The sequence below is a fragment of the Haemaphysalis longicornis genome, unplaced genomic scaffold (genome assembly GCF_048455015.1).
Source record: "Haemaphysalis longicornis isolate Haplotype H1 unplaced genomic scaffold, Haemaphysalis longicornis Haplotype H1 scaffold_184, whole genome shotgun sequence".
Taxonomy (NCBI): Eukaryota; Metazoa; Arthropoda; class Arachnida; order Ixodida; family Ixodidae; genus Haemaphysalis; species Haemaphysalis longicornis.
In genome coordinates, this window is record NW_027526285.1 from 143,724 (window position 1) to 169,728 (window position 26,005).

The following is a 26,005-nucleotide window of genomic DNA, read 5'->3' on the forward strand; positions in this document are numbered from 1 at the left end:
GGAACTTTTCACTGCAAAGCAGTATATGTCTCACCCCCCCCCCCCCCCTTCCAGTTTTCATTCCGGTGCCATCGATTTACTCGGCGCCGCTCCGGAGCTCCTCCTCACCACCGCGAACACCTCTTTTACAACTATTTTCCCCCTCGACACCACCGATGCTCCTTTGGAAAGTTGCGCAGTCGGCAGCTAACAGAGGTTGTGCGGTTATCATATGATTGCGAAGAATAAACAAACCCGGATGGGCGTAAAAAAATGCACTGACGATTATTGCACTCCCTAATATAAAATTTGTGCGCAGCGCGAGCTGCAGTCTTCTCGGTCACGGTGAAATTCTGTTGCGTCTCAGGAAGCGTTCGCGTAATCAGTGAACGTACGGCGGCGTGCGCTACTCCGCTGCTACCTCGCAGTACGCCGCCGGCGGCGGCCAGCATGTTGCAAATCGTGTTTGAACCTCTTGCGCAAATGTCACGTGGTTCGGATTAGCCCCACGCAAGGGAGCAGCAGGCATGCTGTTGCATATCATGTTTGAACCTCCCGCGCAGATGTAACGTGGTTGGATTAACGGAGAAGGGAACAGCGTCTGTGGAAAGTGTCAGGGGGAGGGAGCTCCTTGGTGGCGACACATGAAACATGTGCGAGGGAAAGGCAGTGAGAGAGATGACGCCGTAGCCGCACGTGTCTGGCTCCACTTCACCCTTCGCTAGACCCTCATCTCCGTTTTCTTTCTTTCGTCGCTGCTGCATTCGCTCACTCGGTTACGCGGACGTAAACAGACGCCGCTCCCGCGAAGCCCAGGTAATGGCTGCCAAAGGGCTGCCCCCTAAAACGACCGAAACCCGCCGTCGCGGCGTATGTCACTTCTAAGCACGCGTACACGACCGGTTCCCTCTTTATGCGTGCGCAGTTTTGTAGTGAAAAATTGTGGTTGGGAGGACGGGAGGCGTGCACGCGCAGCTGTAGGGTTCATGCCCGTACTGATGGATGGTATGTCTGTTGTGCTGGTACGAGATTTAAACGCGGACGTTAACCGACCCAATGGGACCTGTCGGGAGTCCTTAGTGGTAGAGCGGATTGGATTTGTGTGTTAGGCTAAGTTCAGATTACCGACGCAAAACCCATATCGCGATCTATGGACGTAAAGAAAATGCCGTGTCACGCAGTTTGGTTAGCTGAGACGAGAAATAACTTCATTCTTTAAGTCATTGCTACAGCTCTAGCGCTGAAGATCAACAGGCCCTGGTCCGAAGAGTAAGAGAGGCCGCTGATTCCCATGGGGCAGGCCGAACCCTTACAAGAAAGAAGACATGAGACCAGTCTTCTTATTTGGGCCCAATAAAGTCTCTCTCTCTCCTGTTTCAAAACGGCCTTGCTGTAATGAGGAATTGGTGCAACCACTGGCCAACCAGTTCGTATGGCCTCTCATCCACCATTGTGATCACCTGTCCTCACGGATAATCGGCAGCAGTAGCCGCGAGACAGAAGTAGCTGAAGACTAGTCTGTCCCCCTACTCATTCCGGTGATTGCGCTTCGCTACCAATAAACCCCCTTGCATTACATTAAAATTCCGGGAACTTCCCGTTTATGAGAGAGAAAAGGGGCTAAGCATTTTAAGGGCATTAAGGTGGGGGCAAAGAGGCAGACATACCAAGTGAGGCACATGGGTCCGAATCGGGTGTCGATGTCGTCATGGGCAGACGCAGGAGCCTAGCCACCGGCGCCAGGTGCGGCCGTCGAGCAGCCGTCACTTGCGGGGAGGAGCTGGTGCCGAAGGGAACGCCGCTCCACGTGGCGTCCAGCCACGACGACGCAAAGGGTCGTCTGGATGTCGCTGAGGCACCTCCAGGGGTCCCGCTGCGGTACTGCGGCGAGTCGGTGACTGACAGCAGTGCGAAGGGGTTGCGCTGAGGCGCTGCCGTTGCGCCGAAGTTGACGTCGGTCACCAGGTTGCAGCCGTCAACGTTGGGTCACTGGTTCTTGTCGACGGCCGCCTTTCGAAGCTCCTCGCAGATGGACCCTATGCTGGCAGCGACGCCCTCACCCATGCCGCCGTCATCTTCTGAGGCCGTGGGCTCGGACGAAGACGATGTTCCGGGCTTTTTCTGAAGACGCTCTTGTGACGAAAAAAGGGGAAAAAGAGTGCTCGGTAAGTTTTATGCGCAAAAAGTGAAAGATGGCGCTATTTTATTGCCAGAGAGCGATTCGCACTCTCTTCGTGCAGGCATCGCGCACAGCTCCAGAATTAATCTGGAGGCCCATCTAAACATGATGATCATTGGTGATCAGTGATGAAAACACCCACAACGACAACTTACACACCATTTTGCGGCATCGCTGGCTTTGACAGGCAGAGTAAAAGTTATACGGCCATGTTGCAGTTGAAGTTGATCGATTATGCTCTCAAGCCCGGCAACAGCATGGCTGGGTGGCATATTGGAGTTGACAAGATTAGATACTAGAGATGCCAGCACGATAAGTTGAAGGCCATCGATTGAGCTAATTTGGCCTGGATTCACAAAGCATGGAACAAGATTGGCGGCAGTGTAATCGTCTAGGTTGTCCAGAAGACAAGGATATCAAACTCGCTCGACACCACCAAGGATGATTTGCTCTGGGAGCACGAAGACGCAGTCAGCAATGACAATGTGAACTCCAAGGAGGCAGCAAGTGATGACAGCTAAAATTCGGACTCTGAGTGAGGTTTCGTTGACTAAGAAATAAGTAAATAAATAGACACAATTAAATTCTCGTACATAATTAATGTGTTTGCAATCTAAGTCTTGTTCAAAATTGATTTTTCGTTTACAGTACTCATCTCAAATTCAAACACACCACATATTTACATTTTCTTCCCTATAGGTGGTATTCGTTGAAAAGTTTAGCTGTCAATTTTTTCGCTTGGCAACACTGGAAGCGGCCACAGACATGGCCAATGCGCCACAGACATGGCGCGGCTTGGGTCACTGCACCCGCACACCGAAGAAAAAAAAAACTCCGGCGTGCGTCACCTACTTCGTTTCAACCCGATTCTCAACGGTTGGGTCAACAGAGATGTTATTAATTGCACTCACATTAGACTCGAGGCAATAGTTTGCATTCGGCGAGGTAGAGTTTGTAACGTGAAACACAGTCATGTTCTTAGCACGGACAAGTACCGCCATCCCGCGGAGCCCGACGTAACGAGTGATGGCGCACTGACCCGGTTGCCTGCACGTGTGGCTCGCCAGTGAATACAAGCAATATCCCGACATGTTCCCTCGGTATTTTAACTTGCACATTTTTACCTTGCAGCCCGAACTTTGAATCAATATTTCTGAAAAAACTGCGATCATTATGCAATACAGTATTGTATGTCACCTATTTTTGTGCAAGCAATCAAAGGTGTCCAATGCCAACTTTCACAACCTCCTATAGGCAGCTCCACCTTTTCCAACTAAATTAAAGAAAAGTCCCACTGCATTGAGCAGGTCTCTAAGGACTCAGAGACGAGGGCTATGAAAGTAATCGGGTGAAAAGGGATAAAAGACACCACGAGCTTACCAAGCTGTTTACTTTCTATTGTTTTTGCTATGCACAGGCTAATAATGCTTCATTCCCATCTAGTTAGGGGCCAACCACATCCAGTTTAAATGCATTTACGCCAAAGAGCTCCCCCTATGAAGCCAACAGCCCATCCAACATCACAAAGTGCCTGAGCTTTTCTTTCACAGCCTACAGAAACTGAAGCAATAATTTAAATGTAAGGTTAGGTCCAAGCAATGTTTGGCACCCATAACTATAGCGGGGCATCTTGGTATTTCCATGAAGTGGACCATAAAAGATTTTAGAAATCGAACTTCGGTGTCAGTGACAAGAAAATGGTGCGAGTTGGTAAACTCCCACAACGAAATGAAGTGCAAAAAATAACGCCTGCTAAGCTTTTTTTGTGTTTTCCTGGTTGTTGAAAGAAGCGCTAAGCCATATTCACAGTTTGGGTTGACTCCGAAAACATGTAAAAAGTTTGTGCCCTGCTGTGTTGCAGTAGTATACAAGATACTGATGACTTGCTGGCGGTTGCACATCGATCACACAGGGTGTTGACTGAACACACACTTGCATGAGCACAAAAGGGCTTTAGTGTTCACACCACTCTGCACATTGCCAGTCCAGTAAGTGCTAGCCTTTGTGTAAGGAAACGTCAGTTTTGTTTGTTTTCACGAGCAGACCAAAAGACACGTGAAAAACACATTTACCATTGCTCCCTAAAGAAAGTTCAGAGAAGCGCGAAAGCTAAAAGTGCATCCAACCTTCGCTGAAAGTGCGAAAAACCTTCAAAGACCAAAATCGCAAACAAATAGTGAACCCATGCAATAATTTTTTGCGCACTATGTAAACACATCTACGAACGACCATCTACGAACATCTACGAACGACTCATACCGATACATGGTTTATGAGAAAAAGGAATATCATTGCAATACTTCTTTACGATCGATGCGTGCATTGTCGTATCTAGAGCCGTTCCCTTTTCACAATTTTCAAGTAACTGTTTCGACAAAATGGAAGTCCGGTTTCACGCAAACATCTTATCAGAGCTCTTCAGCCAACCAACTGGTCTAACGGGAAACGCACAAGTTTTTTGACACAAGGCCATTCATTGATCCCTTTGTGAAGGCATTCACTTTAATGTCGGAGCTGCCCATATAGAAAAAAAAAAAAACAAGTGATGTAGGCATCAGCTCTCCCTCTGTACCAGTATCAAACTGGGAAGTTGATTGCCTGGACATCAAGTAAATAAATGGCATTGCATGTGTGGGGCCCTCGAGTAATACCGTATCGTATCTTTCCTGAACTTCCACATTTTTTGGCTACACGTGTATATAGCATCAGGGCTCTTTTCAACAGGAACCTCAGTTGCTCGTAGCGCTCATGCTGTCTTAATCGTTCCTCCCTGTTTTCGGGGTCGGTACTCCTTTCAATGCTGCTAGCACTTTATACGACAGACTTGTACGCAGCTTTTCCATTGTCAAATGCTCAAATCCTGCTCAAATGCTCAAATAACCTCATGTAGTGGTGGCAGTGGTATTGAGGAGTGTCGGGTACAACAGTGGGAATGGTAGAGAAGGAGAGGAAGAGGAAGAAGAGGGGAGGAAGCAAAGCAGAGGAAGTGAGGGGGGAAAGGAGAAGGAAGATGTTGAGCAGGTGGAGAAGAGCGATCATTGTTCAAGGCGACCATACGAGGTGGGACTCCCAGTCCGGGAACCCCGCAATGCACCAGTGCACTGCTCTGCTGGCCCCCTTGAACAGCTGGCCCAAGTGGGCCCAGGCAACAGCGGATTCACCCCTGCTGGCCCCATCATAAACTTCACAGACTCTACCTCAACGATACTGGTCAACCGACAGCCACGGCTAACCGTTGTCGTTGCAGCGAGACTGAGATTGTGATAGTACAGTTGCATACACGTGCAACTGCGGATAGTGCACAAGGACTTTTGTAATACAGTTAAAGCTCGTTAATTCGATCTCGGTTAATTCGAACTTACGGTTAATACGAACTCACGCCCTGGTCCCGGCGCAGCACTGTACATTTCAATGGGGGGGAAAACTCCCGAAAATACGAATGCGTCGGTATTCATTCCGGTTATTTCGAACTGGATTCCCCTGGTTTCCATCGCTCGTCGCACAAGAAGTCGGCAAAGAGTGATTACAATGTGTTGCAAACCCCAACCAAATCAAACTGACTTGAAATGCAAAAGAACGAAACAAGAAAACAATGTAGTGCGCGCACTACGCTGCTGCGGCAGCTTATTTCGCTTTCACAGCGGGTGCCACGCCGCCGGAGTCAGTGCTCCGGCGAATGCCGTTGCAGATTTTTGTTGTGCCACCGTCACTGGTCTGGGTTTTCGATCATGTGGGGTGCGCAACAAGCAAGTAGTAGTGCCTAATTCGCGACACGTCTAGAGGTGGCTTCTTTGCATTCTGCCCGTGCAGTATGGTGCGATGTCCTTTCATTCTAGCGCCCGCCCAATAGTTCAAACTCCACTAAATTTGAACCATTTTATGGTCCCCTTGGAGTTCGAATTAACGAGCTTTTACTGTATAAGGTTTGACAGGACGTTTGGGGTTTTCCTTGTATATTTTTTTCCACTGCTCGTATTATGTATATTTTCTACCTCTTTTATAGCTTGACCAGATGTTATTTTAAAGTCCCTTTCATACTTTATCCCTCGGTGTCCATGATCTATTCTTGTCCCTGAGGTGACTCATGACAAGGAGAAACATTCCCATCATGCTTTGGCTTACCCGCCAGTTGACCGGTCCTCTCTGGGCACATAATCGCAGCTGGGGTCCAGCACAGTCATGTTTGCTCCAAGTATTGAACCTCCGGGCGTACTCGGTGCGCTATTGTGCATAGGTCAGACCATGGCGATAACGATGCCCCGGCTTTCTTGCTCCTGAAACACATCAGAATGAAGAGAAAAGACATCATACCCACAGCTACATAACAAAAATAGGGGTCTCACATGGAAAGAAAATAATGAGGAGAAGTAGATATCGAAAGGAGAATGTTAGGTATGAGCAAGAACTTTGCACGTTATGGCAAACGCAGCCCATTCTGCTAAAGCAGTCTTCCAAAGTTGCTTTAGAGTGGCGACTGAAGCTAAATTTGTAGCATTCGCTGCTAAGTCCCAAAATTAACATGCATTTGGAACGAACACTACCACAAACTGCTGTTGTTGCTTGTTGGATGACACTTCTGCAGGATGCCACGACATGATGCACAAGAACCACCATAAAATAGTACCATAGTAAAACAGAGAGATAAAAAAATGTCAGAATAATTACTTTAGAAAGTCATCCTGCTACAAGCTGACCAAACGTCCCTTTAAGAAAATAAGAGAGCAGACTGAAAAAGCTGCAGACGAAAAAAAAGAAAGCTCATGGCAGCAATTCACGTGCCTGAGTATGCTTCAACTGAAAAGATGATAAACTGACTTGGGAGCAACATGGAAAGAACCGATTAGGCTCCCGTTAATGCTCCCCGAATGCGTGCTAACAACAGGTCCGTCAGATTGCAGGGCTTTCACTCTAATAAAAAATGTTCTTTGGGAAGCTCTCACCAGTTGACGGGACGGCAAGTCGCAGTCGTTAACGCTGCAGTAGAAGGTTAACGCTACCGTCGGAGCTGCACGCGCGCGCAAGCACTGTCACGTCGGCTCGACCGTTTACATGTGCAACTCCGGGCACTTGGGAAATCACGTCACGCGCGCGCTGACGAGCACTTTTCGCTGATCGTCGACCGACTCGAGGACTGGAAAGCAGTGGTCGCCATCAACGGGTGCCTTCGGCGCTGGCTCCATTACGGCTCGGTGCATATTTGGCAGCCCGGGGGTCGCCGACTCGAATTTCAACCAAATTTGGCAATCCCGACTCAGCGCCGCCCCGCTTGCGAGCACGTCACGCGCCGTCTCAAAATAAAGCCGATTCCAGTTCGCCAAGAAGCGCTGCGGATGCGTGATGCTGATCGTAGACGGAAGCAGCGCCTAGGACCAGTGCGCGATTTGACCGATATAAAAACAAGACCGTCGCATTAACTGCTCTGCACGCAACGCGAACGGTAATGGGTCATGGTAATGGGTTTGCACATAGGGCGCAGCCGTACTTGTTTACATGCCCTTGGCATAAAAAATTGCCGTGAATGTAGACGCCTGTTTGTTGGACGTGCTGTTAGTGACTAGCAAGGATCTTTCAAATTGCAAATAATACGCTTGAACACCTGCTGTACACCAGTAACTGCCACATAATGTAGCTGCGGTTCATATACGTACGTTAAGACGGCTCTTCTCGTCTAGCAGAGTGGCGCAGTGGAAGCGTGCTGGGCCCATAACCCAGAGGTCCGTGGATCGAAACCACGCTCTGCTACAATTTTTTTCTTTTTTTTTTTTTCAACGTAATGTATTTGTGTAAGTTTAAGGTTATGACCTAAAACCACTTTTGCAAAGTACAAACACGCGGTGGGGTGTGGTATGAACTGTGAAAGCTACTGGGACTGAACAACTGGGGTTACGTGTGGTGCACCTTGCACGGAAGAAGTTCAGGCTGGGGCCTAGCGAACTTCTGGTGCAAGTTCGTCGTATCAGGTTCAACGACAAAAAAGGTGATTGACAAACTAAAGTAACTGATAAAAGCTAGGAAGGTTTTCAACGGCTGTGCACATTAATTACTTGGAAACGTTTGAGCTCCTTCTCAGCCCTGTTTTCGTGGTGTAGTGGTTATCCCGTGCGCCTCACACGCGCAAGGTACCTTCCCCGGTTCGATCCCGGGCGGAAACATTGTTTTTTTTTTTTTTAATGTCGATTGAGGAAGTCCGATCTGCCATGCATTACTGCAAATATGCAAACAAGTGGACATTTCTTTGGGCAATCAGCTGTTATCGGTTTATATCTTACAGGAAGGAAAGATTTACAATACAAAAAATATAAACTCGCGCATTGGGGGGGGGGGGTGGGGGAGAGAAGAAAGAAAACGTGCGTAATATCCAAAGCGTGCCATTAGATGTCACGTAAGTGAACACAAGCTTAAACCTTTTATACTGCCTCAGGCATAACAAATGGCAGTTAAAATTGCCCCCATCTCCCCGCGAGAGAACCCTGGTGTGATGCGGCGCATGCATATGCGAAATGAGAGAGTACACGTGTTTTAGCGACCACCACCCAGCTCTTTATTACATTTAAGAATGATGACTTTATGGTCAGTAAAGTGCACAGTGAGCGGTTGCCGCAGCAGTGGTCGAATCTTGGTTTCATCGTCGATGTTCGAGAAGAACGAGAGCGAGCGCTGAGTGAACCGCCGCGGAGCGATACCCGCTTTATATTCACAGCGCTTGAAGGAGAGGATGCAGCGGGAGAGAGTCGCGCATGCGCGCACATGCGCATCGGAGCAGCTGTTAACGCAGCGTTAACGCAGCGAAGCACGCGCCAACAACCAAGCGCGCCAGCTGTCGTTATGCTAATGCGCCGGAGTGAGAGTGTTGCGCACAGCTGTGGGAGAGACGAACGGAGGAGAATCGCGCATGCGCAGGTGGCGTGCGGACGGGCGCCGACGACGCAGGAGGGACATGCCTCAGAGCAAGAGATGCGCCGCATCTAAAAAAAAGAAGCAGTCACATTTTATAAACGTAATAACGGAGTACGACTCTCCCGCAATGTCTTTTGCTCGTGAAACCTAATTATCTCTGACGAAATCTCGTCCTGTTGGCTGGAAGATGCATAGGTAAAAATGTGGAATCGCCGAGCAAAAGTTTATTAAAAAGGTAAAAAAAAAAAGACGCATCGGTCTCCATACGGTAGTCTTGTTTACTCTGTGATGAACGGCTGGCCATACGCCCGTCGTAACGGAATAAAATCTAAGGTATGACGAAATGTTGTCTGGTCGTATAGAAGATTCATAGTTAAAAAACGTGGGGGGGGGGGGGGGGGGCGACCAAAAAAAACAGCGTTTCGGATTTCCTACAGATTTCGGATTATAAAGGTCAGAAAACACGTTTTGGCTTCCCTACGTGTACGCCCTTTTGGAAGGAAAGGTAAAGAAAATGCGTTTCGGCATCCCTATGGCCGTTTCGGAAACTAGTTTTTTATGTGGAAGCCGAAAGGTGTTCATCTTTCGAAGACGGCCGTTACGTGTTATCTCTTGTTTTATGTTTTATGAAAGAGGGCAAAAAAACCCGTTTCGGCTTCCCAAAGGTAGGCTAAAAACGGTAGAAAAAAAAACGTTTAAAAACGTGTTTTCAAAAACGTGTTTTTTACGCTTAAGCCAAAATTTGTTTCCGTATACGGAAGTGCCGTAGGGATACAGCGTACTAGAATAGTAGTAGGGAAGCTGATACGTGTTATTATTTTTATAAGAGAAGGTAAAAGAATTAGTGTCGACTTCCCCATGGAAGGATTAAAAAGTCGGCTTCCGAAACACGTTTTTGTCCTCTTAATGAACATTTGGTCGGCAATCCCACATTTTCTAACTACGAGTTTTCGGCTCGTGCTAAACTATCAAGAAAAGTTGCAGAAGACCTGTACGTTTATGTCGACGTTAATTCGACGCCGAGGGAGCCTTTTGGGACGGAATTGCTGCATTTACGACCTATGCTTTCTCAGCACTCAAGTATGGTGGCTAGAAGCCACCCTCCTTGTTACCATAACTGAAGGTTATCGAGGAGAGAAAAGCTAGCTAGTCTTTATTCGGCGTGCACAGGGGAGACAGAGGTCACCTGCACTTATGTGGCTCGCTGGGTGTGAAAGGCAGCAGCGGCGGTCAGTTCGAGCTTGGTAACGACAGGGTCAGTGTTTCAAAGGGTTTATTGAAGTGTCTTGGTCGGACTGAACGTTTTTGGTTTTCTGCTGAGAGAGAAAGAGAGAGAGGGGGAGGCAGGGGGAGAGATAGGATATTTGGTGAGTGAAAAAACTTTAAACGGGGTGATGACGTGTCATCTTACAAGAAAAGAGAACGCGACGTATAACGAAAGCGCGTCATCCCTATTTCATATTTGCCGCGCTTTCGAGGCGCTTTTTCAGAGAAAGTGCTACGAGTTGTGCCGCGCCTCCGCCACATGGCGCCACGGGTCCCGCGACTGAGAGAAGACGCAGTGAAACATCCCCCTCGCGAGGGGCACGATCAAATGCAGAGCATTTCCGGGGGCGCACGACGTTAAGTAGTTTGCGTTACGTTAATGTTGTTGCACTTCTGGCAACTGCTGACGAGAGAGCGCTCGTCAGCAGTAATTTGAATGAGTCAACGATATAAGGCGCGTTCGTAGCGTCCCATTCTGTGTCGGCTTTGTGGCGCAATGGGTAGAGCACCATGTACATTGCGTTCCGCCCGCATGGTCGAGGGATCGAAACCGGGCGCCGGATAGTTTTTTTTTTATATAGTAGGGAGGGGTGCGGTGCGGACTACGGACGTCAACGCGGGTGACATCGTGAGTTACTGAAATGCTCTGCATTTAAAATTGACTCATATCCCCGAAGTGGCTCATGACGAGTGGGCGAATCACTGGGGATCGTTCTTACCGTCAATCACCCGTGGCATTGCCCACTCGCGCATGCAAATGAGTGACGTGTGTGTACAGAGTATACAATTCCAATGCAATCCAACCCAATCCGATACAGTTCAATGTAATCTAATTCAATCCAATTCTCCTCGCGCATGCGCAACACTGTGTACACGGACATCAAGCCCCGGACAAAGCGAGCTCCTAAGGTGCTTCGCAAATCGTTGGAGTTTAGCCAAAGTGGATGAACAAATGTCAGGGCATTCAAGGGTATACCCTTAGTCCAGGGTCCCAAATGCAGCAGCTTCTTTCCTTGCCCTCTCAATCATCTCAGGCTAATCTCGAGGTAGCGGGCTGGTCGAAGCTTCCTTCGATGTCTCGAAAGAAGCGGTAGTGTTTGAATTGTTCTCCTCTGATTATGTCCTCAGAGGTTGCGTGAAAGAGGGTGAATGTTTCCCCGCATTTAGCACAGTTTTATTTTAATGTATCTGATGCTTTCCGCGAAACATCTTTGCCCGCGTAGATTGTAGATAAATATGTTGGCTTACCCTGCGCAGGGTTTGAACCTTTTCGGTATTGAAACCCGCTTAGGGCGCGAGAAGAATCGTGATCTTTAGCATGAGATGCCGAGACGTTTTGTAGCGTGAGCTACACTGGCCGACGTTGAGCAGTTTCGCGTGGCTCCTGGACAGCCGGGCTGTGCATGCGCGAGGAGCAGTGACGTCACACGGTGCAGAGAACGTTGCTCGCTGCCCGGCGTCTCCAACACACAACCCACGCGCCCAGCGTCTCCGCCGACCTCCGTTCCGTGCGTGGCGGCCCGGTCCACTTGATGATCATGCGAGGGGTGGCCGGGTGCGCAACCGATGGCTCGTGCGTCGCAGCAACACCGGTGTGCGCCTGTGGAACCAGCTTAGCTCTGGGGCGATTGGTGACGCTGCGCCGGAGCCGCTTGATAAATATGCATGTGTCACATAATGCGTATACCATGCGTGTGTCATTGAAGCAGCAGTAAGCATGATAATCAAGTTAATCCTAGAAAACCAGGAAAGCTACACACTAAAGCTAAACACCTGAAAGCGAAACAGTCAGATTGCGGTATCAAATGACCTAGTATCATATTCCATCCCTATCACCGTCCCCGCCTCTTTAGAATTCGTCTCAGTTAGTATCACTGTGAACCACAGAGACGCAGTGTTCTGCGCATGTTATCGTGCATCTAACACCGTAGATACCTTTTCTGCTGACCTATTTGACTGTTTGAGCAAAATTACTATGAGGTATCCTTGCGCTCCAATTTTTCTTTTGGGAGACTTCAATTTTCCCGCACTCTCATGGGAAGACCAGCCTGTAGTAACCAATGGCTCCTCGGAATGTCTAGCATTTCTTGACTTGTGTAACACATTCCATCTGTCACAAATTGTAACAACACCTACGCGTGTAACCACTTCCTCAGCCAATGTGCTAGACGTAATATTATCTCTTCCCTAACTGTTTTGCCCGGTTTAAGCGACCACGCGGTTATACACTTCAGCATTCCTTCCGCTCTACCCCGTCCGCTTAAGTGTTACAAAACAATTAGAGACTACAGTAAGGCTAATATGGACTCAATTAACTCGGAGCTTGCGAACTTTGCCGATTCATATTTTCCGCAATTCTGGGGGCGTAGCGTTGATGATAATTGGTGCTTATTCAAAGATATAGTTAAAAATCTAACAGATAAATATATCCCACTGCGTGGGTTGGCACAGCACAAGTCGCCATGGTTTAACCCAACGCTTAAACGGCTTCTTAATAAAAAAAGCGCATCTTTCGCAGCTACAAGCATTCTAGGTCGAGCAACAAACTATCCTCTTATCTCTCCGCAGCTTCAGAATACAAACGCGCTCTCTCAAGCGCGAAACACGTTTTTTACGCAAACACTTCCTGATCTATTAAACACTAATCCACGGAAATTTTGGAACGTGATTACCATGCGCCGAACCAATGACGTACAATTAAGACTACCCGATGATACACCTGTACCCTCTCACCAATGTTGCGCCGTCCTAAATAACACATTCTCCCTGTCGTTTACAGATTATACACCAACAACATTCCCTTCTTGTTGCACCGTACTGTTACGAATGAATGATATTACAATCGAATCAGAAGGCATTGCTAAACTTATTCGTAAGGCCAAGCTCTCGTCCTCCTCGGGTGTCGACGCAATTCACTACAAGTTTCTAAAAAGCACTGAAGCATACTCATCCATTAACTTGTCATACATATTCTCACAGTCTTTACGAAGTGGCGCCCTTCCTTCAGACTGGGGTATCGGCAAAGTGGTCCCAGTGCACAAGTCTGGTGATGTTCATTCTCACTTTAACTACAGACCAATTAGCCTCACTTCTGTTCCGTGTAAACTCCTCGAACATATAATCTATACTAATGTTATTAGTTTCCTCGATCAAATTTCTTCTTTTTCACCATACCAACACGGGTTTCGTAAATATCATTCCTGTGAGACCCAATCAATAGCCTTTACCAATGACCTTCTTTCGGCGTTAGATCACTCGTTGCTCATTGACTGCATCTTCATCGATTTTGCGGAAGCTTTTGACACCGTATCCCATCAGCTTCTTCTGTTTAAGCTGAGAAAACTTAACCTAGACGCGAGCATACTTAAATGGATTGAGTATTTCCTACATAACCATACCCAATATGTCAGTGTCAATGGTTACCAATCCAACCTTCACCCAGTGACGTCCGGTGTGCCACAGGGGTCAGTTTTAGCCCCTCTCCTGTTGCTCATATATATTATTGATCTTCCTGAATCTGTTTCTTCTTCCATACGGCTGTTTTCTGATGATTGCGTAATATATAGACACATTACTAACCAATCCGATGTCTCTTGCCTTCAATCTGACCTTAACAACATCTCTGCATGGTGTGACCGCTGGATGATGAAACGTAATACTTCCAAGTGCAAATCAATAAGAATTTCACGGAAGACTAACCTTCATGAACCCGCTTATTTTCTGAATGACTTGCCTTTATCACCCGTCAAGAGTTACAAATACCTTGGTGTCTACATTACTAATGACCTCACCTGGCACACTCACATTCAGCACATAACCAACAATGCCAACCGGATGCTTGGTTTTATTCGTCGAAACTTTTCTCTCGCCCCTACCGCACTAAAATTGTTGCTTTATAAAACGCTAGTGCGGTCAAAAGTAGAATACGCATCATCAGTTTGGGATACACCAACTAACACGCTCATTTCCACACTCGAATCACTCTAGAATCGCGCAGCACGACTTATACTTTCAAATTATTCCCGTTTAGCTAGTGTCACGCAAATGAAATCTGCATTACATCTTCCAGATTTTTCGTCACGCCGACAACTATCTCTTTATCACTCTTTCATAAATTTTTTTATACCAATGCAATCCTAAAAGAAAGTCTTTTCACTCGTCCCGGCTACTTATCATCTCACATAGACCACGATTTGAAAGTTGGCATACGCGAATGCAGGACTAACCTTTTTTATGATTCTTTTGTACCCAGAACCAGCAGGGACTGGAACCACCTTCCGGCCTCTGTTCTATCAATCACAGATCATTCCACTTTCAAAAACGCACTTCTTGGCTGTATTACTTGAGATCGTTTGCCATTTTCATCCATTTCTCGCTTGTTACTTGATTATTATTATTTGTGTACTTTGTACCTTGTCCTCTCTGTAACACCTGAATGGCCCTGAGAGTATGTAAATAAATAAATAAATAAATAAATAAATAAATAAATAAATAAATAAATAAATAAATAAATAAATAAATAAACTTTCTTACACCCTTTTTGACCGAAAAGTGTGCAAGAATCTTGTCCCATGGCGAACACCTTTAAAAGGTGTTTTGGCGAAAAAAGCGTGCACGGACGAAAAAAGGGTGTAACAACAAAAGGGGTGTGGAGCTCAACACCCTAAAAAAGGGTGTAAAGTTGCTAAACACCCTAAATTAAGGGTGTGGCCAGGGCAGCAGCTAAGCGTGGCAATGGGAATCGGCGGAGCGTGCAGCATTCAACACAAACAGTCAATACGCACAAGTTACACTTAGACCGCAAATGAATTAAGCAAGAAAACAAACGGGATGCAAGCGGTAGAGGGAGTGTACACTTACTCAGTAATACATGGGATCTTCTTGCTTTTATATCCAGCAGAGGAACGCCCCCCGATCGATTCGCTGGGCTATTGTCGCAAAAAAAAAACATATTTTAGCGCTAATTTTGGAACTATGAGTTTTACTATGAGAATATACAAATCAACACGGGGATTTGCAAAAACGTTTTAATCACGAGGTAGTTTTGTTCACTAACTTATAGAATTTTATTAAATACCAAACAAATCTTTTCCGCAAAATCAACACCCTTTAAAAAGGGTGTTCAGTAGTTCAACACCATTTTTCCGATAAGGGTGTAAAGCTACAAATTCGGGTGTTTGAAACTAAGAAAAAGGGTGTAAGGAAAGACCGCCAACTAAGAAAAAAAGGTGAAGAGACCTCCAACTTTGGAGACATTTGGTTCCTGTTTACACGGGTGGACCGACAACAGCGCTGAGTGCACGCAGCTGAAAAGCAAGTATACCTCCTACGCCTCCTTTCACGTTAGCGTCAGTGCCGAATCCTTCGCGGTTGTGAACGACGCTACTGTCTGGCCCCTCGGATGTTTGTTCCGCCCTTTTAGAGGGTTGCTCCGCGAGGACCGTGAACCCCGCATTAATAACACCCACTCCGAATGAGTTTCACAGTGTACTACCAAAATGTTCGCGGGCTATACGCACAAAATCTAAGCCCTTTTACGACAACGTTGCCTTGAGTAATTACGATGCGTACTGCATCACTGAGACCTGGTTACCGCAACACAATGTTTCTGCCGACTACTTTACTGCTGAATACACAGTTTTTCGTAATGACCGAGATTATGCAACAACAGGGCAAAAATATGGCGGAGGAGTCCTCATTGCTCTGAAAAAATGTTTCTGCGCGTTTAGACGGCCGGACCTTGAGCTGTACAGGGAATGCATTTGGGTTGAGGTGAAGGTGAAAGGTGCAAAAAACGTTCTCCTTGGCGTGTACTATTTACAATCGGCACTAGAAAATTCTTTGTTCGCATCAGCTCTACAGGGTTTATCTGAAAAGCTAGAACCAGAAAAATATAATATTGTTCTCTTTGGCGACTTTAATGCCCCCTGTTCTTGGTGGGACCCTGCAGAAAATGTCGGTGGGAATTCGAAAGCAGTCCATTTGTTTAATTTCTTTTCTTTCAATGACATCCAGCCAGCTTTTTTGCATCAAAACCCTGCTGGAAATGTTCTAGACACTGTATTTACGAACTTCACCTCAGTCGTTGTTGAAAATTTCCCCGATCCTGTTGTTGCCGTTGATGCGTGGCACCCTCCTTTTGCAGTTACAGCTCACGTATCCGTGGCACGCGACAGGAGTGGGACCATTCCAAGGCACGACTTTGCTCGAGGTGATTACACGTCTCTTTACCAACCTCTTGACAATGCTGATTGGTCCTCTGTGTACAACGCGCCCTGTGTTGATGCAGCCGTCCGCGAGCTAACCAAAATTGTGCGAAATGCTATGGACCAACACATCCCAAAGCAGCGATATCGCTCCAGTAAGTTTCCCTTCTGGTTCAGTCACGAGCTGCGTGACGCGCTTCGAAAAAAACGTCATTTCCACCGCTTGTTTAAAGCTCACAATGACCCGTCTTCTCTTGCAAACTTCAAGGAATGGTGGTCCTTAGCGAAGAAGTTACTTGCCCAGGACAAAAAGAACTTTAGTGACTACACCGAAACTTCTCTAACCCACTCCCCTCGTGAGTTCTGGCGGTATATTAAAGGGGCCCTGAAAGGCATTTTGAGCACACTAAATTAAGTCGCGCAATCGTTAGATTGGGTCGTCAAGGTCATCTGGGCCAAGTATTACTCTTTTTACGAGCAGCGGAAAGCTCACACTTTTGTTGCAAAGTTTGTCGCTTTTTTCTCACCCTTTCCTTCGTGTTTTTGGACGCCGCCATCTTCACATGTCTACATCATCGATTCCCCGATGTTCGTCATGAGCTAGACATCCTGCTATTGGGCGGCTTTTTCACGCACTTCCGGCAAAGAGATGAGTCGTCTGCTCAGCGTCGGCTCGCCGGCTGATCTGCCAGCGTAGTGCCGGAGTGCTTGGACATATTACGACAAACGAAACAAGTGTAAACAAACGCTTAGCCCTTCGTATTGAATGCAACACGGCCATAACACGACATGGATATTCTCTTACCGGAGTACGTTCTATAAAGAAAGCGTTGAAGCCCCGTGGCACTTCTTTCGTGCAGTCGCAGAGAACGCCCTGAGCCGAATGCCCGGGTTTGACGGATACATTTTTTTCCACTTCAAAACAATCCAGAGATGCGTTTCGAACGAACACAACGTCACAACATGCGTTGTAAGTCTGAACCGCGATTGACAGACGATGGGTTGCCTCCTCCTGCCCGTCGTAAATTCGGCACTTACCTCGCGCGCGGTTTGCGGGGACGAACAGCAAGTCACTTAACTCTGGCGCGCAAGCCGAGATGGCTTTTAGCCACGCACACTGCACATACCCCATGCGAGGTTGAGTCGTACGTCGCTCGAGAAAGATAATCAAGACCATGGGAAGCACTATCCACCCGCAGAAGCACAACGTCGGATTTCATCGCGAAACAAAGGCGTCCACAACACACACACCATCGCCTCCTGTAATGTCAAACGCATCTCACACTTACTAATGAGAGTGAGTGGTACGACTGCAGTGCCCACATGTCGCGAGGTGGGGCCCCGAGCTGAACCGGGATCACGCAAGCGTAACTGACCTCTGGGGCGGTTTGTGCCATGTTGCCAAGGTAACCGATGTTTGAGATCGTCAAAGAAAGGCGCTCGCTCCAGCGCTAGAAAGCTCAGAGCCGCGCCGGAGTATGTTTTGCCAACGTTGCCGCTCTCCACCACGCGTCGCCCCAAGCTGAACTGGTCACATGATTGAAGCGTTTTGCGCACGGGTTCTGTAACGGTTTAAAATGTCTTTTTCACATGGCGCCGGCAGGAATTACCACCACCGCAAAATAAGACCCGGCACCAGCGGGGCCACATCTGATACGGCGCTTTTTGGATAGACAGTGCGCGGTGCATGAAAGGGACCGAGCGCACGATCCACCCCGAGCGGCTGCGAGTTCGCCGCCGATTATAAGTCACGTGCTGCACTGCAGCAACGCACACCGCGAAAGGGCAAGGCCAGGCCACCGCACACATGCGGCCAGATTTTTCGTTCGCTTATCCATCCTTGAGCGGAGTGCGGAATTCATGGTGTCAACAAAACTTGCCCGTAGCAGACGGCAGTCGGAGGAGCGTAATGCGGAAGTACGTCGCCGCTGACTAGCGCAGCATCATGGGAGGGAGTGCTCGCGCGCCGTCAACAGTTGAAAAGAGGAGGAAACGCGGCGCGACGATAATGCGCGGTTTTTGATTTACGATTTCTCAGCTAATACTCATCGCTTTAACAAAATTCTTGCGGGGGGAGATTGCTAATACATTGTCTTATTTGGTTACATGTACATCCATGCATCGGCGGAAGGTATTTCAGGACCCCTTTAAGTTCCGTACACGTCATGCGCGCGATAGCATAACCATTCAGGATGGCGACAAGTTTGTGTCTGACCCGGAAGGCGTATGCGAACTCCTTGCACGTCATTTTTCTTCTACCTACTCGACGTCGTCTGACAGCGGCAACGAACTACGCTTCCAGTCTCATGGGCCACTATTGCAAATCCCGAACATTACTGAGAGTGATGTCGTGCGCGCTATCCGCAAACTCCCCTAAAAAAAGGCGGCGGGCTGCGACAGCATTCCATGCTTCATTGTGAAAGGCTGTTGCGTCGTCTTTGCACCTCTGCTCTGCCACATAGTACGCATGTCACTTCTAGAGCAACATTTTCCGTCAGACTGGAAATTAGGCGCTATCTTCCCTTTGCACAAGTCTGGCAGAGCCACTGTCCCCGGAAACTACAGGCCTATCTCTCTATTGCCTTCCTTTTCTAAAGTCTTCGAAAAAGTCATGCATGGTTACCTTCTAGCAGCAATGCGTTCATTAATTCATCCCAACCAACACGGCTTTATACCCGGTAGGTCAGTAGAATCAAATCTCGCATGTTTCCTAAACGACATCGGCCCCCCAGTGCTCTCTCGTCAACAGATAGATACCGTATATTTCGACTGCAGCAAGGCCTTCGATGCTGTTAATCACAAGCTACTGCTTCGCAAATTGTCCGCATACGGCTTATCCAGCGAGTTGTGTCAGTGGTTCTGCAGTTACTTAAAAGGCAGGTCCAATTGCGTCTGTTATGAAGGCGTCACCTCCCGGCCTTTCGCCATGATGTCAGGGGTACCTCAAGAGTCTACAATGGGCCCTCTCCTCTTCAACATTTGTGTTAATGACATCCACTCTGTCATTAGACACTGTTCGCTCTCTCAGTATGCCATTGATATGAAGCTGTATCGCGCGGTCTCCTCACCGGATGATCACGTCCTGCTGCAACATGACATTAATGCAGTTCCGGCATGATGCGACAGCAACTACTTAAAGCTTAATCTCTCCAAAACTTTTGTGATATCTTACACTCGTAAAACTGCCCCGCTCACTTTCCCGTACTTTTTGCTCGTTTTTGCCATAAAACGCGCCACTGTAGCGCGCGATTTGGGTGTATTGATGGACGCAAAACTACTCTTAAACTCGCACGAGAACCATCTGACGAACTCCTGTCTCCGAACACTTGGCATGATGTACCGAGCCACCAATGAATTCACGAACCCATCATGCTTCGCAGCCCTTTACCGCGCCCTAATTTTGCCGAAGCTAGACTTTGCAAGCGCAATCTGGAATTGTTTAAGTCCTTCGTCGTCTCTTCGACTAGAAAGGATTCAGAAGCGCTTCACCAGAACCATATTTTATCGATACTCACCAGTGAGCAACTATATGCACGTTGAGGTTCTCAAGCTCCTGAACCTTGATGAGCTGTGTATCAGGTGTTCCAGGCGTGACCTGATTTTTCTTTTCAAGTGCATTCATTCTAAGTTTGACTGCTCTTGCCTTGTGAGCTCTGTTCTCCTGCGAGTGCCAAGCAGGCCATTGCGGCCGCATGGCTGCTTTCATGTTGACAAAATTCTGAGCTTGGTACCAGCTAACCGATGCCAACATGCCTTTAACTGTCTTTTTTTATCTGCCATTGACATTTTTTGCAACGACATGGTTCTTTTTAAACGCTCTTTGAAAAATTTTTCATCTTGAAAGCACATGTTCTATAGCGCGGTAGCACATGCACTTCTCCCTCTGTTCTTGTGTGTCGGAGCGAAGATAATCATCACGATTGTGCTTGTATTTGTCGTTTAGTGTACACACAATCTCTGTGCTCTTGTTGCTCAGAAAATGTCTCTGTCTCTTTGATAACTCTCCTTCTTTGTGTATATATACCCATATAATTGTACTGTTACTTCCCTTTTCATATTCTGTCTTTTGTATGCCTTATATGTCTGTATTCTATGCATCACCCGAGAAGGCCATTGCGCTGTTGGTGAGCATTTCAAATAAATAAATAAATAAATAAATAAATAAATAAATAAATAAATAAATAAATAAATAAATAAATAAATAAATAAATAAATAAATAAATAAATAAATAAATAAATAAATAGAATTTCTACAAGCAGGGGGTGTTTTGTACCTTGCGATGTTTAAAGCAATATGAATTGGGATAATTTATTACCAGTGAAGCTGTTTAAGCTTGAGCTAGTTTCGGTGGCGTTAGCAAAAAATACAAAGAAAAAGAACTGCGGCTCTTGTAAAGGATGCACCACCAAATATAGGGTATTATAACAGTGAAGTCGGCTTTCGAGCTTGTTAGAGTGTGCGCACAAGGGGCGCATGCGTATGGGCACCTCTTACTATACCATTTCAAGTGTAATAGTCTTTTTTGGATTCTAAAAGGCGAAAAATTGCGCAGCTTGCAATAGTGGTGCAAGGCTGGAGAAACAGCATAGCTGGGTGCCGACCTAACTTGTTTCCCCCTTGGATCCCCTGGCAGTGGGGGGGAGGGAGTGGACACACACACACTGGAACAGCCTTGTAAAATCCGGTTAAACTTTGCCTCACCCCTCAGCGGTCACCCTAGCTTAGCAAGAACATTGCAAGCTTAGCAAACATAACAAAACTTAGCAACTCCGGAAGAAACTAGGTCGACCGCCAGCTCCGCTGTTCTTTTTTGCAACTGAACACCTATCTCACGCCGTTTCAACAGCCTACATAAAACCAAGCGTGTTGCAGTCGGTAAACACCCTTTTCGCCATAGGACTATACACCGCAAACAAAAACTAGCCGGTAATAGAGTTTTTAACAAACGGTGTGCTCTAGAAACTCCCTGCAGAAAAAAAAAATTTACTTCCTAGGTATGGCGTAAAAATGTGGATTAACCGCATTTTTATTTCAGTAACCAATATTATGAGTAGAAAAGTGAATTAAGAACTTAATTAAATCCTTTTCCTGAATGGCGTTACAGGGCTGGGTTTTCTCCCAAGCCAGCAAAAAAAAATCACTTCATATCCACGGAATGAATGATGATAAGTGGGGCGAAGCTCGAGAGGGGGAGATCATCGGTAACCGTAACTCTCCCGTGAAAGTTCGCCCATTACATCATTAAGAAAGACGTAAGACTGTGTGCGTACATTGTACAAATCAACTTTTATTTTGTTCTTGTTCGTTTGTTGTTGTTGTTGTAGGGTTCGTGAGGCTGCAAGCAAGCGCTCTTTTCGGCAGGCAAACCCCGATGCAGTGAGAGCTCGCGAGGCGGCTGCAAAACGCATCAAGCGAGCTCAGCCCGAAGCTGCCGACGCGCGGTTTAAGCGCGACTTTCTAGACAATATGCTTCGGCCTCTCTTTCGCGCATGGCGGGATCCTGTCGGCGAGCGCGCGCTGCCGCCGCCCTGCGCGCCCTCCGCTCCGCAGCCTTGTCAACAACCACCTCCTCCATCCGGTGACTCGTTGCGAAAGAGGAAGCGCGTCAACAGCGATTGCCTTTTATACTGTCAGTCACGTGCAAGTGACGTCATCATGACGTCACTCACACCAGCGCCACCTGCGAGTGAGTCATTGAACTAGGCGGTCACGTAGCGCCACCTGCGAGTGAGTCATCGAGCTAGGCGGTCACGTACCGCCACCTGCGAGTGAGTCATCGAACTAGGCGGTCACGTACCACGAGACCACGGCCTACACCGTGCACGAGACAGAAGGGATGGACAGACCCACGGCTTTAGGAGCTTCGCCCCTAAAAACTTCCCAGGTGTGGTAATCGTGTGAAGCGGACAGGCGCCAAGTCAGTCTTGTGTTCTTTCCGCGTATCAGCCACTTCAACAGTGGCTTAATGCTAATTAGAACCAGTGAGCAGGACGCGACGGTTGCATGCAGCTACAAAACCGATACCGTACGTATACCCGGATAGATACTTCAGCCAGCGCAATCACATGCAGATTGCATGACCGTGCGTTTCAATCTGTTTATTTGGGTGATAGCTGTTGCCAAACTCTGCTGCTAACAGAGGGACAGTGATCGCCGTTGCAACAAATGCAATGTTCATCTGCTCCGCTTGCTTTGCACATACACACGATTTAAATTCTCGTGCCAGCGCGTCAACGCACCCGACTACAGCGACTCAATTTGCCCTGCCGGCACGACTGGACGACTGGACTGTGAAGACCGGATGTACACAACGAAGGGCGGTCGGTGACACGGTTCTGCCGGAGCTTCAAGCCTTGCCTTGGGCCATCATTTTTTTCTTATTTGAGAGGGACGAGTAATGTCAATTGGTGGAAACATTTTCATGTGCCCCTGTCACATGAGGAACGGCCGCTAACAGCATTTGGATACGGCGACAGCTGTGCACAGCTAGCTGGTAAGTCTGTCATCAGTCGATGCGCATGTTCGTCAAACGTTTTGAATAGGGTAAGTGCGAGATCCCAATGCCGCACACAGCACGTACAGTGGTCACGGATTGAAACGCGACACTGCGAGCGCGTGGCCGCCGGTACATGCAGCGCCGCCCGTGGACGCCCGTGAAAGCAAGGTGTTGCATTGTGGTATAGGTCTCCTGCGCTGGAATTTTGGCGTTATGCAGCGCCCCTAGTGGCCGACGCCTCTGGGTAGTACCAGACGGACTCTGGTACTACAAAAGCAGACGACCCTCATCGCCCTCCATGCGTTTTCAATTACACGCCAGAGCGAAAGTTGGTTGTACTTAATTTAATCGCATTGTGGAGCGTTTAAGTGACTTCCTACTGAGTAAAATGCCCTTAAAGTCGCTGCAGCGGCTATACAAAATAATATCCGCTACAACAAGCCGACTTATCGGCTTTCCTTTGAGCAAGCTGTCGCGATCTTAGCGACGTGAGACAGTATCGTCAGTCGGGTGGTCTAATTTCCTGACGATCCTTATCGTTCTTTCAAACGCAGCCCATTCTGCTAAAGCAGTCTTCCAAAGTTGCTTTAGAGTGGCGACTGAAGCTAAATTTGTAGCATTCGCTGCTAAGTCCCAAAATTAACATGCATTTGGAACGAACACTACCACAAACTGCTGTTGTTGCTTGTTGGATGACACTTCTGCAGGATGCCACGACATGATGCACAAGAACCACCATAAAATAGTACCATAGTAAAACAGAGAGATAAAAAAATGTCAGAATAATTACTTTAGAAAGTCATCCTGCTACAAGCTGACCAAACGTCCCTTTAAGAAAATAAGAGAGCAGACTGAAAAAGCTGCAGACGAAAAAAAAGAAAGCTCATGGCAGCAATTCACGTGCCTGAGTATGCTTCAACTGAAAAGATGATAAACTGACTTGGGAGCAACATGGAAAGAACCGATTAGGCTCCCGTTAATGCTCCCCGAATGCGTGCTAACAACAGGTCCGTCAGATTGCAGGGCTTTCACTCTAATAAAAAATGTTCTTTGGGAAGCTCTCACCAGTTGACGGGACGGCAAGTCGCAGTCGTTAACGCTGCAGTAGAAGGTTAACGCTACCGTCGGAGCTGCACGCGCGCGCAAGCACTGTCACGTCGGCTCGACCGTTTACATGTGCAACTCCGGGCACTTGGGAAATCACGTCACGCGCGCGCTGACGAGCACTTTTCGCTGATCGTCGACCGACTCGAGGACTGGAAAGCAGTGGTCGCCATCAACGGGTGCCTTCGGCGCTGGCTCCATTACGGCTCGGTGCATATTTGGCAGCCCGGGGGTCGCCGACTCGAATTTCAACCAAATTTGGCAATCCCGACTCAGCGCCGCCCCGCTTGCGAGCACGTCACGCGCCGTCTCAAAATAAAGCCGATTCCAGTTCGCCAAGAAGCGCTGCGGATGCGTGATGCTGATCGTAGACGGAAGCAGCGCCTAGGACCAGTGCGCGATTTGACCGATATAAAAACAAGACCGTCGCATTAACTGCTCTGCACGCAACGCGAACGGTAATGGGTCATGGTAATGGGTTTGCACATAGGGCGCAGCCGTACTTGTTTACATGCCCTTGGCATAAAAAATTGCCGTGAATGTAGACGCCTGTTTGTTGGACGTGCTGTTAGTGACTAGCAAGGATCTTTCAAATTGCAAATAATACGCTTGAACACCTGCTGTACACCAGTAACTGCCACATAATGTAGCTGCGGTTCATATACGTACGTTAAGACGGCTCTTCTCGTCTAGCAGAGTGGCGCAGTGGAAGCGTGCTGGGCCCATAACCCAGAGGTCCGTGGATCGAAACCACGCTCTGCTACAATTTTTTTCTTTTTTTTTTTTTCAACGTAATGTATTTGTGTAAGTTTAAGGTTATGACCTAAAACCACTTTTGCAAAGTACAAACACGCGGTGCGGAGTGGTATGAACTCTGAAGCTACTGGGACTGAACAACTGGGGTTACGTGTGGTGCACCTTGCACGGAAGAAGTTCAGGCTGGGGCCTCGCGAACTTCAGTTGCAAGTTCGTCGTATCAGGTTCAACGACAAAAAAGGGGATTGGCAAACTAAAGTAACTGATAAAAGCTAGAAAGGTTTTCAACGGCTGTGCGGATCAATTACTTGGAAACGTTTGAGCGCCTTCTTAGCCCCGTTTCCGTGGTGTAGTGGTCATCAACGCCCATAAAGTATTTGGTGGTTCCATTCGACAAATACCGCGAGAACACCATGTACTGGAGGGAAAAAGAACAAGAAATGCGCGCACAGACAACTGCATGGGCAGGCCGTCACGCATCTATTTTTGCGAGAGCCACTAATGCAACATGTTTCTTTTTGCTAAATTATGGTACGTCATGCAGGCACTGTTCTGTACGAGAGCAAACATTCAGAGATTTCACCGGATGTTTGCAGTATTTGTATGGCAATCGTTATTTGAACGAACAAAGCGCAGCAGCTTGTTTAGAAAGTTACAAGGGGGGGCCTGGGACTGCATAATCTGCTTGTAAAACAGTTAGTGTCAAGGTTTTTGTTTCTACGCGACCAGTGTGACCCATTTATACGAACATTCATTCAGGTTAGATTGTCCTCTGCAATGCCTAATTTTATTGTGTAAACAAGAGGTGTCCAACGATACGCTGTTAGTGGGTACTTACGCGAAGTTGTGTCGTCTTTCCGGTTTTTGAACGCACGATTTACACTAGACTACTTGTCTCAGGTAACGCGCAAACGTGTGTATTGTGATGTTATTGAACTTTTATGCCCGGAACCTATGTACAGAGGGCTTTACCGCGGAGCTCATACTAACAACGTCCTTAAAAGAGTTAAGCGTATGCCAGTAACAGGGGGGGTAAAAACCTTCTTTAAGTTACACACACAGACCCTGCCAGTCTTGACATGAATGCATGAAAAGGGGATGTATTTGCCATGGGGCTACGA

The 26,005-nt window shown here is 47.5% G+C and overlaps 1 long non-coding RNA gene and 3 other non-coding genes across 4 annotated transcripts; 3 read left to right on the forward strand and 1 right to left on the reverse strand.

Moving 5' to 3' along the window:
• Positions 1–1,651: 1,651 nt before the first annotated feature.
• On the reverse strand, positions 1,652–7,742 carry LOC144166696 (uncharacterized). Its single transcript, XR_013321729.1, has 3 exons — positions 7,099–7,742; positions 6,281–6,432; positions 1,652–2,111 (listed from the first exon to the last, which is right to left on the reverse strand). It is a non-coding gene; the product is annotated as an uncharacterized LOC144166696 (long non-coding RNA).
• An 86-nt stretch (positions 7,743–7,828) lies between these two features.
• Trnam-cau (transfer RNA methionine (anticodon CAU)) lies at positions 7,829–7,900 on the forward strand. The gene has a single exon. It is a non-coding gene; the product is annotated as a tRNA-Met (tRNA).
• A 332-nt stretch (positions 7,901–8,232) lies between these two features.
• Trnav-cac (transfer RNA valine (anticodon CAC)) lies at positions 8,233–8,310 on the forward strand. Its single transcript has one exon. It is a non-coding gene; the product is annotated as a tRNA-Val (tRNA).
• A 16,509-nt stretch (positions 8,311–24,819) lies between these two features.
• Positions 24,820–24,891, forward strand: Trnam-cau (transfer RNA methionine (anticodon CAU)). The gene has a single exon. It is a non-coding gene; the product is annotated as a tRNA-Met (tRNA).
• Positions 24,892–26,005: the final 1,114 nt, after the last annotated feature.